At 36.0% G+C, this 11,546-nt stretch overlaps 1 protein-coding gene across 2 annotated transcripts in view; it reads left to right on the top strand.

The window, feature by feature from the left end:
- The window catches only part of ATP6V1G3 (ATPase H+ transporting V1 subunit G3), a 195,288-nt gene that overhangs the window by 51,521 nt on the left and 132,221 nt on the right, over positions 1-11,546 (top strand). The gene's annotated exons all lie outside the window — the stretch shown is intronic.

The following is an 11,546-nucleotide window of genomic DNA, read 5'->3' as shown; positions in this document are numbered from 1 at the left end:
AGAGACAGAGAGAGAGACACAGAGAGAGAGAGATAGACAGAGAGAGACAGACAGACAGAGAGACACAGAGAGAGAGAAAGAAAGAGAGATGACAGATAAACTCTATTTTTATAAATTGGTTTGCTTTATAATACTAGGTATTTTATGCATTTAAAAACAGAGGAGAGAGAAAGAGAAAGAGAGAGAGAGAGAGAAAGAAAGAAAGAAAGAAAGAAAGAAAGAAAGAAAGAAAGAAAGAAAGAAAGAAAGAAAGAGAGAGAGATGACAGATAAACTCTATTTTTATAAATTGGTTTGCTTTATAATACTAGGTATTTTATGCATTTAAAAACCTTATTCTGAGAAAAGGTTCCTAGATTTTACCAGACACACAAAGATGTCCATGACAACAAAAGGGAAAACCTCTCTCTAGGAGTTTGTCAGTGAGAGGAAAGAAAGATATATGGTTAATAGATTGAGATGAAAGGCTAGCAAGGGCAATCAAGAAATTATTTCTTCCTTCCTTCTTTCCTTCCTTCTTTCTTCTTTCCTTCCTTCTTTCACTCATAAACTACAGGAAAAGAATCAGTAGAAAGAGAGAGATTGAAAGTATGAGAGTTGGGGTGGCTAGGTGGTGCAGTGAATAGAGCATGAGCCCTGGAGTCAGGAGGACTGAGTTCAAATCCAGCCTTAGACACTTAACACTCACTAGCTGCGTGACCTTGGGCGAGTCACTTAATCCCAATTGCCCTGCCTTTCCCCCTCCAAAAAAAAAAATATGAGAGTTGAGATTTGGGGGAAAAGTAAGTTGGTTCCTAGTTCTCAACAGAAGAAAAAACAGGTTGATAATAAATATCATGTTTTCGAGGCAACTAAGTGGCATAGCAGTCCTGAAATCATGAAAAGGAGTTCAAATCTGGCCTTGGGCACTTACTAGCAGTGTGAACAGGGGCAAGTCACTCATTGTCTGACTCATTTTTCTCATCTGCAAAATGGGATATAGTAAACCTTAAAGCATTATATAGTTGTTGTTGTTTGGTTGGTTTTCGGTCATGTCAACTCTTTGTGACCCCATTTTGGGTTTTCTTAGCAAAGATACTGGAGTGGCTTGCCATTTCCTTCTGCAGCTCATTTTACAGATAAGGAACTGAGGCAAACAGGGTTAAGTGACTTACCCAGGGTAACAGTGTCTGAGGCTAGATTTGAACTCATGAAAATGAGTCTCCCTAATTCCAATCCTAGTGCCCTATCCACTCTGCCACCTAGTTGCCCTAGTTATTGTTGTAATTGCTATTATTAATATTATTCTTTGTAATTATCACCATTAATATTATTAGCAAATAATTCACTTTGTATAACATAAATGAATTGTAGGGTTTGGGAGGAGAGATTCTTGAGGCAACTATTGGAGTGGAGTAGGAAGTGATACAAGAACACAGAATATTTATACAGAACACAGTATTTGACTGTTAAGATATCAGAATATTATAGCAATCAGAGAGAGGAGATCTGATCCTTTTATGCAAGTTTCCTTCCCCAGCATCTTCATCTTTGACTTAGTCAGCCACTAAGGCTGCGATGGGGCTTGGGGTTCTGGTCTCAGCTATTGGGCCAGTGAGATAGAAACACCTAATAAAGAAGCCCAGCTATGAAGCAGGGAAAGAGGAGAGAAATAAGATGACTGGTTAGCTAGGAAAAGGAACTTAAAGATGTCCTAAATAAAAGATAAAAAATATAAGATAAAAATATCCTAAAGACAGTATTTTCATCATTACACAACTAGCAACCTTCTGAAAATAGCTTCTGGAAATTCTTAGAAAAAAAATCACCTCTCAAAATATCTACAATGACTAATGTGAAAATATGTAGAGCCAATATCAGATTGCACACTATCTTGGGAAGGGGGGAGGGGAAGGAGATGGAGAAAATTTAAAACTTATGGAAGTGAATGTTGAAAACTAAAATTAAATTAATTACTTTATTTTTAAAAATCTACCATAGGGGTGGCTAGGTTGCATAGTGAATAGAGCACTGGCCCTGGAGTCAGGAGGACCTGAGTTCAAATCCAGCCTCAGACACTTGACACATTTACTAGCCATGTGAATTTGGGCAAGTCATTTAACCCCAATTACCCTCCAAAAAGCAAAAAAAAAAAAAAACATCTACCATAGGACTAAAAATTCAGTTGCCAAATGACAACCTACTAAAAACTGACTGCACAATCTCAGAATCCTGATTATTTTCCATGCAATTTGCCTCTCTCCATTTACATACTGTCACCTAAAGCAACAATAATTTGATCAGGAGAGTAAGAGCATTAATAACTATGATGGCAAAAATTTAAACAAGTATGGGTTGTTTGCTATTGTTTTGGGAGAATCAGGTATAGTGGGAGGAAAGGGAATTGAGGGAATATTAAATTGTCTGGGAGTTTCATCATTGTAGCAAAGTAAAACCTGTATGCTTGTAATGAGAATTGGAATTTAATGATCTTCCCTGCCCCTTAATAGACCTGGGGAGGGGGGGAGTTTGAAGACCTCCCCTGCTTTGAAAGTAAACTCTGTCCCCTAATAGGCTGAATGTAGTCACATGGAGCCTGTGGTGGAAGGAGTTTGCTGAAGGTAAGTAGAGCCCACAGGAAGCTGGTCAGAGCTAGCCAGATGGTGGGGGAGAGAGAAGGTTGAGTCAAGGTTGAGTCAAGGAGCTAGAGAGGTTAGTGAGTAAATACTGATCTTGCATTGGTTTATGGGAAGGCTGAAGGATGCTGTGGTTCTCAGTGTTATTATGTCTTCTAAATATCTTTGGTACTATGATGGAATCAGCTTACTGATTTGGGGATTGGGTTTTCTGGTGTCTTAATAAAGGCTTCAGTTCTGTCCTCTATCTGGAGAGTTTGGTATATTTTTCTATAGAACGTCATGCGATAATTATAGTCACAGTCTTTATCATAATCATGGGTGCTGTAAATATTGCGCTGGCACTATAGTCCTCCAAATATCATTCTCTAAAGTTTTTTTTGAAAAAAATCACTATTTATAAACAGGTTTTAAAAAATGATTTCAGAGCTTATGTGATCTCATCATAGACTCTACAATCTAGAGCTATGATAGGGATCTTAAAATCATTTAGGTCAACCCACTCATTTTAAAGATGAGGAAACTGAAACCAATAGAATTTAAGTGACTTTCCCAAATTCACATATCAGCAAGTGTCAGTGGTAAGATTTGATCCCAGGTCCTCGAATACCAGAGCCATACCTCTAATACATACATGTCCAGTGAACATGATACATTCTCAATAGTTCACCATTCTTTTGAAAGAGTGCAACCTACTAAAGTGTTAGGTCTCATGTAATGTTAATTCCATGTGTTTTATGCTGTTTTATTTCATTGCTATCAGAGATGGTAAATTTGGTTGGAGAAAATTAATTGTGAATTTGTTGGAGTGTTTTATTTTTTAAAATTTAGCCTTTCACATATGACTAAATGTTAAATGATTTTTTTAAAAACATGAGAAGAGTGTTTTAATGTTTGCAAATTACTTTATGTAATTATCTCATTTGAGCCTCAAAACACTCTTATGAGATAATATATGCTCCAGATTTCATCCCTATTTTACATATGAAGAAACTGAGGCTCAGAGAGATTAAGTGATTTATCTGTAGTCACACAACTGGTTTTGGAGGCAAAATCTGAAACATCCACTTTAAATGTAGTGTGGTTCAGTGATCGAAGCTGTAGATCTTAAATGAAAAAATTTGATGAACTTTATTTCAGCCGTCTGAAGTCTTTCACTTACACCATTTACTAAATAATAGTGCTGTTCAATCATTTCAGTGGTGTCTGACTCTTTATGACCCCACTTGGGGTTTTCTTGGCAAAGATACTGGAGTGGCTTACCATTTCCTTCCCCAGTTCATTTTACAGATGAGGAACTGAGGCAAAGGGGATTAAGTGACTTGCCTAGGGACACAGCTAGTAAGTGTTTGAGGCTATATTTGAACTCATGAAGATGAATCTTCCTGATTCCAAGCCCAGTATGCAATTCACTGCACCACCTAGTTTCCCAAATGATAGTACATGAAGTGCCTATTTATTTTATCAAAATAAACTGATTCTGCTTGCTCTTCCTGAAATACTTCTCAAAATCCCTTAAGAGAATTTTACTTTAAATCTTTTGGCTTCTTTCTTTCATTTCTTAATCTTTACATATATTTTTTTTTGCAAAATTTACTTTCTTCTACCCTCCCATTTACCTCTTAAATCATTAAGTGTAAAGTATAACTATATTAGACTTTACATGTATGTATTATATATAATATATGACATTGTATATTACAAATATATTAAGTATTATATATACATAAACACAATCAATTGGGAGAATGAATTTAGCACCTTCAAGGAATATCTCCACTACATTTCCTGCAGCATATGCTCATGCATAAGCTATAAATATCTTCATAATGGTCTATTTTGTATGTTTATCATGAGTATTATGATGTGACATCATAGCATACCAAGGTTTTATTTTTTCATCTTATAATTGCAATGGAGATTTATATATCCTGAGCCTTGATTATCTTCTATAAATATGAATGTAAGGGGGTTGATCCTAGAAAGCCATAATCTAATTTTTTTAAAGTAATCTGATAAAGAGAGGTTAAGCTAACTGTAAAGATGTGACCACATCAAGTTATCTGCAAACAAGTTCTTTAGCTAAATTAGAAAGGGAGAAATGAGAGAGAACTAAATGAAGGTAACCCTCACCCTTGGGTGACCTTTAAAAGTCAGTCCAAAGAGAAGTAGGAAAAGCAGAGGAACTCATGCTAAAGAGATGTGGAGAAGTCTCACAGAGAAGTTAGGAAAAGCTGTGAGAAGCCTCGTGGCCCTAAAAGGTAGAAGTTAGGGCAGAAACAGAAACGCCAAAGGAAAGGAACAATACTTTGGAATCAAGTTTGCTTGGGCATTAGGACTGTTGAGACTCTTGATTTTTTGTTTAGTTGGTTTTTTTTGTAAAATCTTACCCCCTACACCCTCAGATTATAGACCCAAATCCTGAATTTCCTTTTCTCCCTTGAGCTTTAAAAGAAATATAAAGCTTTTCCATCTAGGCATGGAGACAATTACTTTTTCTTTATAAATGGTTCTAATCTTTTCTGGACTATGTTCTCTTTTGCAACATGCAAAAAATATAGAAATATGACTAAACAAGTATATTTTATATCAAAGTTCTTGCCTTCTCAAGAAGCTGGGGAGAGGGAGGGAGGGAATTTGGAATTCAAAAATTATAAAAATAAAATGTTAAAAATTATTTTTTACCTATAATTGGGGGAAATAAAATAAAGACATTCTAAAAAAAATTAGTTCTAACCACGAGTCTTTGCTAGTCTGGGTATACTTATTGGGAATTCCATTGGTAGAAGGTAGTTAATAAGAGAGTGTCATAAGAAGAGTGAGAAAGATTTTGCACTGAAATGCTATGTCAGAACATTGTCTCTGACTGCAGGTTAGGCTAAAAACTTTAGAGAGATTTACCAATCCTTTGATATGATATCTCAGAACGGGAAGAAGCATTTATACTTGTAAACCTTTCTATGTGACAAGGCAGTAGTAAGATAGGGGAGGGAGAAATAGGAACACTTTGATAGCCATACTCACTATACCACCTGACCACTGGTAAATGAAGAAACAAGGGACAATAATATCAAAGGAGTTAACTGAAAAATACTTTAGATATCATCTAGTCTGATCTTCTCATTTTAAAAATGAGGCAACTCACAGACCCCCAAAAGGACAACCCTGAAAACAAAAAGCCCTGAAGCTTAGGACATTGCCTCTTCTCCCCCAGGAGCAGAATTTAATTTTAATATAAAGTTAAAGTTAAGAAATAGGCTGGAAAATAAGTAAACGACAAAATAAGAACCTGCCCATAGAAATGTACTATGGTGGCAAGGATGATCAAAATACAAACCAAGAAGAAGACACCAAAGCCAAACCTGATATATCCAAAACCTCAAAGAAAAATATGAATTGGTCTCAGTCCCAAAAATGATTCTTGGAAAAGCTCAGAAAGGATTTTAAAAATCAAATAAGATCAACAGAAAAAAAATAGAAAATAAATGAGTGGAATGCAGGAAAACCATGAAAAATAGTCAAGAGTTCAGTAAAGGAGGCACAAAAAAAAAACCTGAAGGAAAGTACATCTTAAATAACAGAATAAGCCAAATGGTAAAAGTGGCACAAAAATCAACTGAAGAGAAAAACTCCTTAAAAAGCAGAATTGGGCACAGATAAAAAGATGTAGACAAATTCATTGAAGGAAAGAAATCCTTTGTGAACTGATCCAACTATTCTGGAGAGTAATTTGGAACTATGCCCAAAGGGCTATAAAACTGTACAAAAGGAAAACTCCTAGAAATATTTGAGCTACAATTCCAGAGCTCCCAGGTCAAGAAGAAGGTACTGCAAGCAGCCAGAAAGAAACTATTCAAATATCATGGAGCCATAGTTGGGATAACATAAGTGACTTCTACACTAAAGGATCAGAGGGCCTAAAATATGGTCTTCTGGAGGGCAAAGAAGGTATGATTACAAACAAGAATAACCTACCCAGTGAAACAGGTATAATCTTTAAAGGGAAGAAATGGGTATTCGATGAAATAGAGGACTTTCAAGCATTCCTGATGAAAAAATTAGAGCAGAATAGAAAATTTGACTTTCAAAAGAAGACTCAAGGAAGCATAAAATGGTAAACAGAAAAAGAGAAATCATAAGGGATTCAATAAGGTTAAAATGTTTACATTCCTACATAGGAAGATGATTCTTATGATGTCTAAGAACTTTAGCATTATTAGAGCTGTTAGAATGAGTATATATAGACAGTCAATATGGGTATGAGTTGAATATGATTGGCTTACCTCCAAAAAGTTAAATATAATTAAGGAGTGAGAACAAGAAATGCACTGGGAGAAAGGGAGAAAGGTAGAATGAGGTCAATTACCTCACATAAAAAAGGCATGAGAGAGCTTTTACAGTGGTGGGGAAGATGGAAGAGCTGGGGGTATAGTGCTTGAACTTTACTCTTATCAGAAGTGGTTCAACAATGGAATAACATACACACTCAGTTGGCTATAGAAGTCTATCTTATCCTACAGGAAAGTAGGAGGGGAAGGAGATAAGAGAAGGGAAGGGGCTGATAGAAGGGAGTGTAGATTGGGGAAGGCAGTAGTCAGAAGCAAAACACTTTTGAGAATAGCAGGATGAAAGGAAAGATGGAGAGTGGGAATAGGATGAAGGGAAATACATAGTAATCATAACAGTGGGAAAAAAGTTATGGATGAAGGGAAATACATAGTAATCATAACAGTGGGAAAAAAGTTATATCAAGTTTCTCTGATAAAGGCCTCGTTTTTCAAATATATATAGAACTGAGTCAAATCTATACAATAGAATACAAGCCATTTAATCAGGATGACTTCAGAAAAATCTGGAAAGACATACATGAACTGATGCAAAGTAAATAGAACCAGGAGAATGTTGTACATAGTAACATCAATATTGTATTATGAATCGTTAATGACTTAGCTATTCTCAGCAATATAATGATCCAAAAGAATCTAAAAAGACTATCCATCTCAGGGAGGGTGAAGTATAAGAAAGAAGGGAGAGATAGAATTTGGAAATCAAAACAAAAAAAACCAAATATTTAAAAATTGTTTCAAGGTGTAATTGGGGTAAAATAAAATATATTGTTTTTTAAAAAATGCAAGTCATTCTCCAATTAATAAATGGTCAAAGGATATGAACAGGCAGTTTCAGACAAAGTAATAAAAACTATCTACAGTCATATGAAAAAAATGCTACAAAACACTATTTGTTAGAAAAATGAAATTAAAACAACTCTCTTCTGAGATACAACCCAACACCTATAACATTGGCTAATATGGCAGAAAAGGAAAATGACAAATGTTGAAGAGGATGAGGGAAAGTTGAGACCGTAATGCACTATTGGTAGAGTTCTTAACTAATACAACCATGTTGAAGAGTAATTTGGAGCTATGCCTAAAGGGCTATAAAACTGTGCCAACAATATTACTATATCCCAAAGATATCAGGAAAAAAAAGGGAAAAAGAACTAAATGTACAAAAATATTCACAGCAACTCTCTTTTGGAAATTGAGGGGATGCCCATCAGTTGAGGAATGGCTGAAGATGTTGTGGCACATAATTTTGATTGTGCTATAAGAAATGATGAACAGGATGCTTTTAAAAAAAACCTGGGAAGATTCACAAACTGATGCAAAGCTAAGTGAGCAGAACCAGGATAACATTGTACACAGTAACAACAATATTGTATGATAATCAATTGCGAATGACTTAGTTATTCTCAGCAATGCAATGATTCAAGAGAATTCCAAAGGACTTATGATGAAAAATAGCATTTACCTCCAGAGAAAGAACTGATGGAGTCTGAATGTAGATCAAAGCATACTTCTTTTTTTAAACTTTATTTTCTTGGAGGTTTTTTGGTTTTTATTTTCTTTCACAACATGGCTAATATGGAAATATGTTTTGCATGACAATGTTGTAACCTATATAAAATTGTTTGCCTTCTCAAGGAGGGAAGGGAGAGGGAGAGAGAGAATTTGGAACTCAAATAGGTCTGTAGATCTGTACTCTTAATGATATCACTCAGGAACCACTATTAGTATGTTTTCCATTAAAAATCAGCCAGTAGACAAAATTAACTATTATTAACTGAAGCATTTATTACGATGTGACAGTAAAAATATTAGATACAAAATATTTTCCTTATCACTCTAGGCTACCCATTCCCATAAATACACACAAAATCCTTTGGAAAAATGGGCTCAAAAAAAGGTCCGTATGTAGAATGCATAATTGATAAATTATAGTACAAATCCTTGTACTTCAGGGTCAAGAAGATATTTCTCTCTTCACATAATCTTCATACTGTGTTCACGGTATCTGCTTTTCTTCACAGACCAGGATCTTTTTCCCTTTAAGCTACTCAATCCCTTAGAAAACTGAGGTCAACCAAGATGAAGTGACTTTCACAATGTCACAGGAGGAAAAGGGGAGTTTTTGAATGAAATACCAACTGGTAATTCATAACTTGTTCAAAAGAAATTAAATAGGTAAAAGGAATGGCGTTACATTGTATATTAATAACAAACTCACATGAGAAAATTCAAGAATCAGAATGAGAAACATGGCAGCAAATATTTGGGGGAAGAACACTGGAGAAAGAGACAAGTTATCTTGTCATAAGAATATACTAGAAGAGAAGAAGCAAATTAAAAATGTTGGGAAACAGAAAAAACAAGACTTGCAGGAAGACATGATAAGGAAGTAGCAGCAATTTTCAACCATCTGACTGTCTGCTGGATCCCTCCCTCTACCAAAGGGAGAACAGTTAGCAAATTGGTGACTTTTTAGCATGATAATTTCAATCTTCAAAAGGGTCAGGGAGTGACAAGGTAAATCCCTATTCTAGGTCAGATTCTGATTAACAAGGATGAATTATATTTTTCCTCAAGTGGAAATAGCTGGGGACTTGTGAGCAAATTATTTTTCTTTTCATTAGAATATAGAAGAAGGGGGCGGCCAGGTAGCACAGCAAGTAAGAGCACCGGCTCCAGTGTTGAGAAGACCTGGAGATCGAATCCCGGGCTCAGACACTTAGCACCCACCCAGAAACACCTGGCCGTGTAACCTTGAGCAAGTTACTTAACCCCGATTGCTTAGGGGCGGCCAGGTGGCTCAGCGAGTAAGAGTACCGGCTCCAGTGTCAGGATGACCTGGAGATCGAATCCTGGGCTCAGACACTCAGCACCACACCCAGAAATAACTGGCCGTGTAACCTTGAGCAAGTTACTTAAGTCTGATTGCTTAAAAATAAAAAAATAAAAGAATATAGAAGAAGGAGATGGAGGAGAAAGAGGAAGCAGAGGAGGAGGGAAAGGCAAAAACAAGCCGGGGGAAGAAGAGGAGGAGCAGGAGAAGAAGAGAAGGAAGAGGAGACCATAAGGAGAAATTATGGTGTCAGGGATGTCCAAGACATGGACACAAAGGAAAAGAATAATTGTAATGCATCTACTAGCAAAGCTTGAAAGAAAAATATAGTTTGGGCACAAATGCAACTAAAATTCCTGAAAGAGATAAAGCAATTTTTTAAAATAATTAAAATATTTTTTTATAAATGAAATGAAAGTGATTGAGGGGAAAATAGAGAAGAAATGAGGTCTATGGAAGAAAGAATTATAAAGGGAATTAATAATGTGGCCCAAGGGACACAAGACCCAAACAACAAATTCCCTGAAAATTCAAATGTAGAAGCCAATGACTTCATAAGTCAATAAACAATATTAAAAGAAAGTCAAAAGTCTGAAATATAATGAAAACATAAAGTTTATCATAGCAAAAACAAGTGACCTGGAAAATAAATCAAGACAGAGAAAGAAATTCAGAATCTTAGGACTATTGTGAACAACATGACCCAAAAAAATAGCTTAGAAATCCTATTTCAAGAAATATTAAAACTGCTCAGATACTTTAGAATCAGAGGGTAAAGTGGACATAGGAAGAATCCACTGACCACTTCCCAAAAGAAACTGCAAATGAAATTCCTGGGAACATCATAATCACAATCCAGAATTTTCAAGCTAGAAAAAAAATACAGTAAGTGTCCAGGAAGAAAGAATTCAAATACTAAGGAGCTGCAGTCAGGATCACACACAATTTAGTCACCACCACTAGTAAGTAGCAGAGAACTTGGAATATAATACTCCAGGAGGCAAAGTAGGGTCTAGTAAATATCCAGCAATATCTAGCAAAAATGAGTATAATATTATGGGCGGTGGGGAGGGAATTAACTTTTTTTTTTTTTGCTTTTTGGAGGCCAATTGGGGTTAAGTGACTTGCCCAAGGTCTCATGGCTAGTTTTTGTGTTGTGTCTGAGGCCAGATTTGAACTAAGATCCTCCTGACTCCAGGGACAGTGCTCTATTCCCTAGGCCACCTAACTGCCCCCAGGCAATTAACCTTTAATGAAAATGGAAATGTTACAGGGGGAAAATAACCCTTTAACTTCACTTTCCTTCTGCCTTTCTTGGTTTTGACTCCACAGACATCATACATACTCCTATGCATCCCCCATACACCTTATGGGCCACCCCCCCATTCAGCTTCCTTTTATGTATTGTCTTCCCCCCATTAAATTGAAAGCTTCTTGTGGGCAAAGACTGTATTTTTTTTCTTATTTGTATTCCTATTTCTTAGCACAGTGCCTGGCACACAGTATTTGCTTAATAAATTTGCTTCCTTTTTTTGATTGACTTGTTAAAATAGTGGATTTCTAAGCATTCCTAATGAAAAGACCAGAGTTATAGAGAAACTTTAAAGTTCAAATGCAGTGGGAAAGGTTGTGAGCCCAAGCACTAAACTCACTGAAGAAAGAAGGAAGGAAGGATAGAAGAAGGGAAGGAAGGAAGGAAGGATGGAAGGAAGGAAGGAAGGAAGGAAGGAAGGAAGGAAGGAAGGAAGGA

This window comes from Petaurus breviceps, unplaced genomic scaffold (genome assembly GCF_028583685.1).
Source record: "Petaurus breviceps papuanus isolate PSGF00001 unplaced genomic scaffold, PetGlider_PUasm1.0 90895, whole genome shotgun sequence".
NCBI classification, from domain to species: Eukaryota; Metazoa; Chordata; class Mammalia; order Diprotodontia; family Petauridae; genus Petaurus; species Petaurus breviceps.
This window is presented reverse-complemented; position numbering and strand designations above follow the sequence as displayed.